The sequence below is a fragment of the Phytophthora infestans genome, genomic scaffold, assembly GCF_000142945.1.
Source record: "Phytophthora infestans T30-4 supercont1.51 genomic scaffold, whole genome shotgun sequence".
Classification (NCBI taxonomy): Eukaryota; Oomycota; class Peronosporomycetes; order Peronosporales; family Peronosporaceae; genus Phytophthora; species Phytophthora infestans.
The window spans coordinates 953,579-960,833 of NW_003303708.1; positions in this window are offsets into that span (position 1 = coordinate 953,579).

Consider the following 7,255-nt stretch of genomic DNA (forward strand, 5'->3'; position numbering starts at 1 on the left):
TCCGTGTCCCGGATCGTGATAACAGCCTTCTGAAACCTCATCGTTTTATCTTTCCATCTTTTTGCTGCTTTTTATTTTTTTTTTTAGTAAAAGGTGACTTTTAACGTCTTGACTCCATCAAAAGAAAGACGTTTAAGGTCAGGCTGGAGTACGCTCATCATCATGTGTCCCGAGCGCCTGTCAGTGTTTGCCACGAAATGTTCTTTGAAAAGAATCAGATGTGGTGCATGTTAATGATCCGCACCGAAGTAGGCAGCGCGGCAGTGAGGCTAGCGTTATAATAGGATTCATGCATATCCTCTAGCATCGCACGATGTTCTCCAGTCATGATTCCTTGACAAAATTCAGTGGATATGGAAGGTCTAGATTACCCGCCAAGTACATCATAAGGATTTCCTGCTCTCTGGCTGTCCACGTTCTAATGCTTTCATCACAGCTGGCCGACGCTGGTGTAAGAGCTACCTTCCTCATTGCCTCATCTTCTTCTGTTCATACTTCAGCTGCTACTGCCGACCAATCGATCGTTAGTGTCGATATTAGTTGTTTCTGTTGTACCGGATTCCATATTCCTTCCAGCATATGCGATTTGCTTGCTGCTTCATCCGTAATTGGCCGTTGATGGGTTAGGTTGGCGCGAGCTTTATGTCCCCACGTCCCCCCTTGCGTTTTCAAATGTTCACCTGATCGGGATCCCCCTCATCCTCCCGTCCGTTGGGGGTTGGGGTTCCTGATGGCAGCCCTTGGGCGGGCTCTCCACGCCGTTCTCTCCGCTACTTGAACGGAAGCTCCTACCTTGTACCGTTGTTCTCTCCTCGACGCGTTCTTGATGCTGTCCTTGGCCTTGTTCCTGCGGTGGTTCCCTTGGAGGGGGGGGCCTGGACCCTGTGCCCCCGGCCCCATCTTGATCATCCTCGGCTCGTCCGAGCTCGGGATATACAGCTCCAAGGTTGTGGCCTGCGTCCGTCACCCACTCCTGAGTGACCTTTCCCCTAGCGGGTATTTTTACTAGTACATTTCAATTTCACTATAAGTAGTTCACTTCTCAGCGATCGGCCACAGTGAGAGGAAAAAATCCCTTTAAAGAAGGCGTTATGATACCGTATTGCTACATTTATCAGCGTGCATGGCTAAAGCGTTTCGATAATATGTATCGGTCAGTTGGATCAGCCAATGCCCTGCTTCTTGGCAATAGGTAGACGGAATCAAACGATCTTGCTTGGGGGGGGGGAATTACCAACAGTTGCAGGCAAAAAGTGAAAATCTGGCCGTTGTTGTTGTTTTTGGCCTATTCCAGATATTTTTTTTGAAACAGTATGATTGCTTTCTGAACCACTTAAAATCGGATGGGGCTAGATTGCCTCAAGCAAAACATCAATTCGAGCTGGATAAGAGGGTCTTGTACATGCGACATATAACTAACAATTTGCGCGAATTCAGTCCGTTTCAAATCCAGCCCGAATAGCTTTTAGAACTCGAACACGTCCTTGACGTTTTAAGGACAAAAATGGACCAAAAGCTAGCGGCTTGCCTCGGTAACAATACCAACATTTACACGCTCTTCCTTCCATGAGCATAAACGCTTTGCGACAATATGAGGTATGCATATCACGATGCCAATCGCTTTTCAAAACGTTGAAAATACACACTTTCGTTTATCACGAGTAAAACTAAGATATTTATTTTATGCTTGATTCCAGGACAAAAATCACAGCTTGTATTAAGTTCAATATGGGTCTACCAACAAACACAGTCTCCGCTAGGAGGATCTGTTAATGGAAGCCGCCCAAAACTTGCACAAGGGTCGATATGCCAAGGCATTCAATTATTAATATACTTGCCGCCGTCTGGTCAGACGAATATCCGATCTCAATAAAGCTGCGGAGTATTCAACTATGCACCCTAACCTCATAATACGTTACGTATTTTAGATTGAATTTTATAAGGAAAGGTACCTTGGGTCCATAATCACCATCCTTTCGACGGCTTCAATATGAAAATAAAGGTGGTGCAGACAACGACGGTGAAATCTGCCATACCTTTGAAGCACGCCCGAGTCAAAACATGGGTTTCCTACTAATGAAAGCATTTTTGCCAATCCATATGCCGTATTGGGCTGTTTCTGTACAATCAACCCGGGATGTGATGATTCCTGTATCGGTTTTGTACATTTTAGAATTGGCAATCAACCCGGGATGTTATGATTCTTGTATCGGTTTTGTACATTTTAGAATTGGTTTTGTACTTTGTGCTCAGTCTTTAAGCCACTTCCAACCAATTAAATAACTGTGCGGGTATTTCTGTCGCGCGTAATTATTTTATTTTATATGCAGGATAATGTTCAGACACCGGGCAGATTTCACCGTCGTTGTCTGTATCACAACGGCCTAAAGCTAGAAGTAATACAAAACTATCAATGCTAGTCTTGCTGTTGCGGTAATCGGATCACCGCTTAAAGTTGTTTGAAAAAATCTATAATAACGGCACAACTGTGAATAGCCAGGGAAAATGGACTAACACGGAGTCTACATTCAGGTATCGGTATTGGTGATACTATTCCAATGTTCGTTACCTATTCGGGTTCAGTTATCTGCTTCCGGTATCGGAATCTCGGCTGCTAGCAGTCTACCTAACCGTAGCTGTTATCTCCGTAGTAATTCGCTTTTTAAATGCGATTGTGTACTTTGGTGCATGGTGGTGCACGAATGTATGATAGACCATCACTTTTGTTTCAGAAAAAGGTTATAAACTAGTTAAGCACGACGTTGCTTGTCCTAGAATCGGCAAATACATGTAGGAAAAATGACTTATAGTTTGTAAGGAGAGTACTGCGCTCTATTTTAAGTGCAACGTGTTTAGTATTCGCAGCTCGAGAGCGCTAGGTGCTACAAGACATGCATGTGTGGCTTACTGATATGGCGTTTTAAAATGTGAGATGAGCCATTTTTCGAAAAAAGTTCGGTGTTGGTTTTCTTGGTCTTAGAACGGTTCTTCCTACTCTTGAATTATTTACTAGCCGGGCGCCACCGCTTCGCGGCGGGGGTGGTAGCACGCTATATATACTTACTGTGTTGGGTCTTTGTTTCGCTAGCCACGAGCCCGCTGCTCTACTCGCGTGGTTAGTTTGTTGTGAATTCAGTATGCTTTGTAAGTTGAAGCAGCACTTTTGTTGTGAATTCAGTATGCTTTGTAAGTTGAAGCAGCATTGGAGCAGCCTCCCACTGGAGAGAACCGGCAAGTGTCCCGTAAGTGTAGGTCAATGGTTTTTTTTCACGTTGTATTTACATTTGGTTAGCTCAGTCTCCCTTTGGCAGGAAAAGGGAGCGTTAGTGACGAGAGAGCTGAAGACTAAGTAGCTAATAGGAATTTCGTGTGTGCATTAGATTGGATTCCTAGCTTACGTCTATAACCATCTATGAACGCGTAACATAGTTGGTAAGCTGGATCTAAGGCGGGCCAATCGGGCCCGCAGGGATGCACAAAGAGCCGTCTCGGGCAGCAGGTGGATTTTTAGCCAGTCCGAGCCTCCTTCACTCGGCTCGGCAGCTAATGAGAAAGCGCAAAACGCAATGCGTTTCGTTCGACAACGCTACAGTAGTTGTGTTTTGGAATCATGGTACCGCGTTTAAGAGTAATGCAAAAAGAAGCGTTCGTCAATTCGTCTAGCGGTAATTGCAATTACGGCTTTTTTTAGAAGCTAGCCTTGAAGTGATTTTAATCGTCAGCTTTCAAGAGTAAAATCAACGGCTCTGGAGCAACAATGGATCCTTCTAAAATAAAGAGCGCATCAAAATAGTCTGGTGAGGTTTCCACTTAGCATTGTGGTATAGTTGCAACTGAGGTAATAAACGACGAGGCCTTAAGTATGTTCCGACGTGTTGATGCTCTGCTTCCACGTCCGGGGCCGTCTTCTGCGCACTCCCAGGCGTACGCATATGGTGTGTACCCGACGGACTCAACGTATAGCTCTGGGGCCCGTCCGTTCGGGACCCCTCCGGCGTACGGTCTCGACTGCAGTCTTGCTGCTCCGTCTAAGACTTGGGTGCCAGCTCTAGTGTCCCCGTCGGTGTAGGCGGTCAGCCCTCTGATCGGAAAGATGGTCCAAGCTGGATAGGCGAGTCAGCAACCCCCTGCGGATCATGGTACCGCTTAAGACGTCCAACGTCCAACGTAGAACGTCGTGTGCGTCGTCATTGACTAAGGCAGGGCGATGGTGCATGACGCACCGGGAATGGCCAGGACCGCGAGCGGTCCGATGAAGCGGAGCTTCAGCTTGCTGCTGCCGCCAGAGCTGTCTGTAAGCTCCTCGTCTCAAATAACACAAATATGCCCACCTTAAACCCAGTAAGGATTCCACTTGTTTCGAAAAAACGGTCTCACATCTGAGTCCTGGGAGGAAAGAGCTTTCCGAGCATCTCTCCTACTTTGAGATAGAGGATGTCGTGTCTCATTGAAGAGTGAAAGGCACTTTGGGATGAGGAAAGCCGCTCAAGTGGAGCGGTGTAAACCACGTGGACGCGTGCACCGCGTTGTTGAGCGCAAATGTAACAACCGGAAGCGCGTCATTCACGTACGTGATACACACTGCGCAGAGTGTCCTCGAGCCCTCGATTGACGCGCTCTTTCTGTCCGTCTGCCTGCAGATGGTCAGCAGTGGACAACTGCAGACGAGCTCTCAGTAAATGAAACAGTGTTTTCCAGAGCGCAGCCGTGAACCGCAAGTCTCGGTCCAAGCCAACCGTCATCGAGAGACCGTGACAGCGGAACTCGCCATCGACGAGCAACCTTGCTGTTTGTTCGCCCGTAACAGTGACGGGAACCGGAGCAAGACGTACCATCTTGCTCAGCCGACACACGAACACCAAAATTCCGGTGTTGCCGTGTCCGTCAGCGGGAAGCACAAAAATGAAGTCAAGACCATTCGACTTCCAACAGTCCGCTGGAACGAGCAGGCTTTGCAGCGAAGCCGAAGCGTGTCTTGCGGGCTCAACCCGCTGACATGTTTCGTATGTCGTTCACGTATCGGGTGACCCACTTGTACATGTGGGTCCATCAGAAGACCTGAGCGACCGACAAGAAGGTCTTCTCGCGACCCAAGTGACCACTGGAGGGTGCGTCGTGCGCTTTCGCAAGGATGTCGAGCTATAGATCCTCGTCGTTGTGTACGACCACCCGTGGATGTTTATTAGGATCCACCTGGTAATTGAGGAGACCATCCTTCAACTCATATCGGTGGAGCCGGGAACGCTGTCGCGACGAAAGCCAGTCAAACTTCACGTTCGTTGCTGCTGCTAGAAACTTGACGATAGGCGCGACAGCCTCATCGTCCCGATACGCCACGCGTATCCGATCAAATACATCGGTTGTCACCCGGGTGAAGTGGGCCAACCCGTAGTCTGGACGCCGAGAGAGGGCTTCCGCAAGCACGAGCTTGCCCGGCTTGTATTCAAAGCGTAAATAGTACTCCGCGAAGAAGGCCAGCCACCTCGCCATCGGTTGATAAAGGTAGGGCAAATTTGTCGCCGTCCTCAAGAATGCGTGGTCTGTGTAGACCACGAAGGGCCGTGAGCTCAGAAGGTGAACCTGAAACTTCACAAGGGCATACTCCATTTCCATGAGCTCCTTGTCGTGGATAGGGTAGTTCCATTCGGCGGCATCAAGCTGCCTGGATTGGAACGAGATGAGTCGTTCGTGTCCAGCTATGTCGTCCTGCAGCAATGCACCACCGATGGCATAGTCGGAGGCATCACAAACGACGCTAAACGTCCTCGTCTCGTCCGGCAGAGACAGGACATAGTGCTCTTGGAGGCTGGGCTTGACGCCGTCAAAGGCATCCTGGCGCTCTTGCTCCCAGTGCCAGTAGGCGTCCTTATGAAGGTGGCCCGACAAGGGCTTAATGGGGTCCATGCACCCTGCGCTGTACTTGTGAAGGTAGTTGAGCAAACCCACCCACTTTCGAAGATCCGTCTGGGATCGGAGCGTTGACCATGCTGCAATGGCATGGACCTTGTCTGGGTCAGCCCGACCGTCCACGTTGTTGATGAAGCAGCCAAGAACCTTGATCTCTCGTGATGCGAAGATGCACTTGTTAATGTTGGTAAAGCGCTTGTTAGCTCGGACCAGGTCTAACACTCGGCGGAGGTGGCTTAAATGCACCTCCATGTTCGTTTTGCCTCCCTCGACACGGCTATAGACGCAGATGTCGTCGAAGTACGCTTGTACGAAGGCACGTAGTGGCCTGAACAGCTGCGTCACCAGACGGTTGAATGTCGCCGGGGCGTTAGATAAACCCTTTGGTATGCCGAGCTACTCCCAAAGCATGCCGCTTGGAGTGCTCACCGTGTTAAGTGGGATGTCGCTAGGATCTGGTAGTATCCGCCTACCAAATCCAGCGCACTGTACAGTACGCTTCCGACCATGTTGTTCAACAACATATCATTTGTGAAATTGGTGTCTGGTCCGGTACCGTCGCGTTGTTCAGCTTGTTACAAGCGTGACCCAGATACCACTTCCCGTTCGGCTTCCGGCCGCAGACGGTTGACGTCGAGTACAGGGACTTTGACTCCCGCATCATCCCTGCGCTCGCTTTCGAAGCGAAGAAGACATCGATGACCACGCACTGTTCGCGTGGAAGAGGGCATTGTCTCCTGACACAGTGCTTTGTGCCAGGACCGAGATCGGTCTCACGCTGTACGCCTCGCTCCGGTAGGAGCTGGGTCGGTGGGGGTTTGGTCATCACATGCACATACTCCGTCGCCAAAGCCTTTACCGGATCATTCGGGCTCATAAGGATCTCAATGCCCAGGCGCGTCTGACGTTGCTTATTCAGCTCCTACAGGGCGTCCTCGTCCAATACAGAGAAGGAGTTCAGCTCCTCCCGAGTGGCTTCAGGTCTTATGAGCACCACCCTCAGCAACCTTTCCAGCCTTGAGGCTGGCCTGGAAAGACCCGACTGTCAATTCCTCGAGATTCAGTATCTCTGCTACCTCTGACGGCGGTTCCATTTGGACACCAGATGTACACCGGTCTCGCCATCGAAGATGTGATAACACTCGTAAAAAGGCCGTGTAGTAGGAGCCAGGGCCCCGGCCTTCGAGTCGCTTGAAGCGACGTCGTCGTCGTCGTCGACGGCGCCCGTGACGTGGAACTTTGCTACTCACGTCTGGGGATGCCGTAGCGCCGACATCCGAGGCACTCGAGGCCCCGTGATATACTATGTTACCCACACAGGAAGCACAACCCGCGTCGCCGCCTTCGG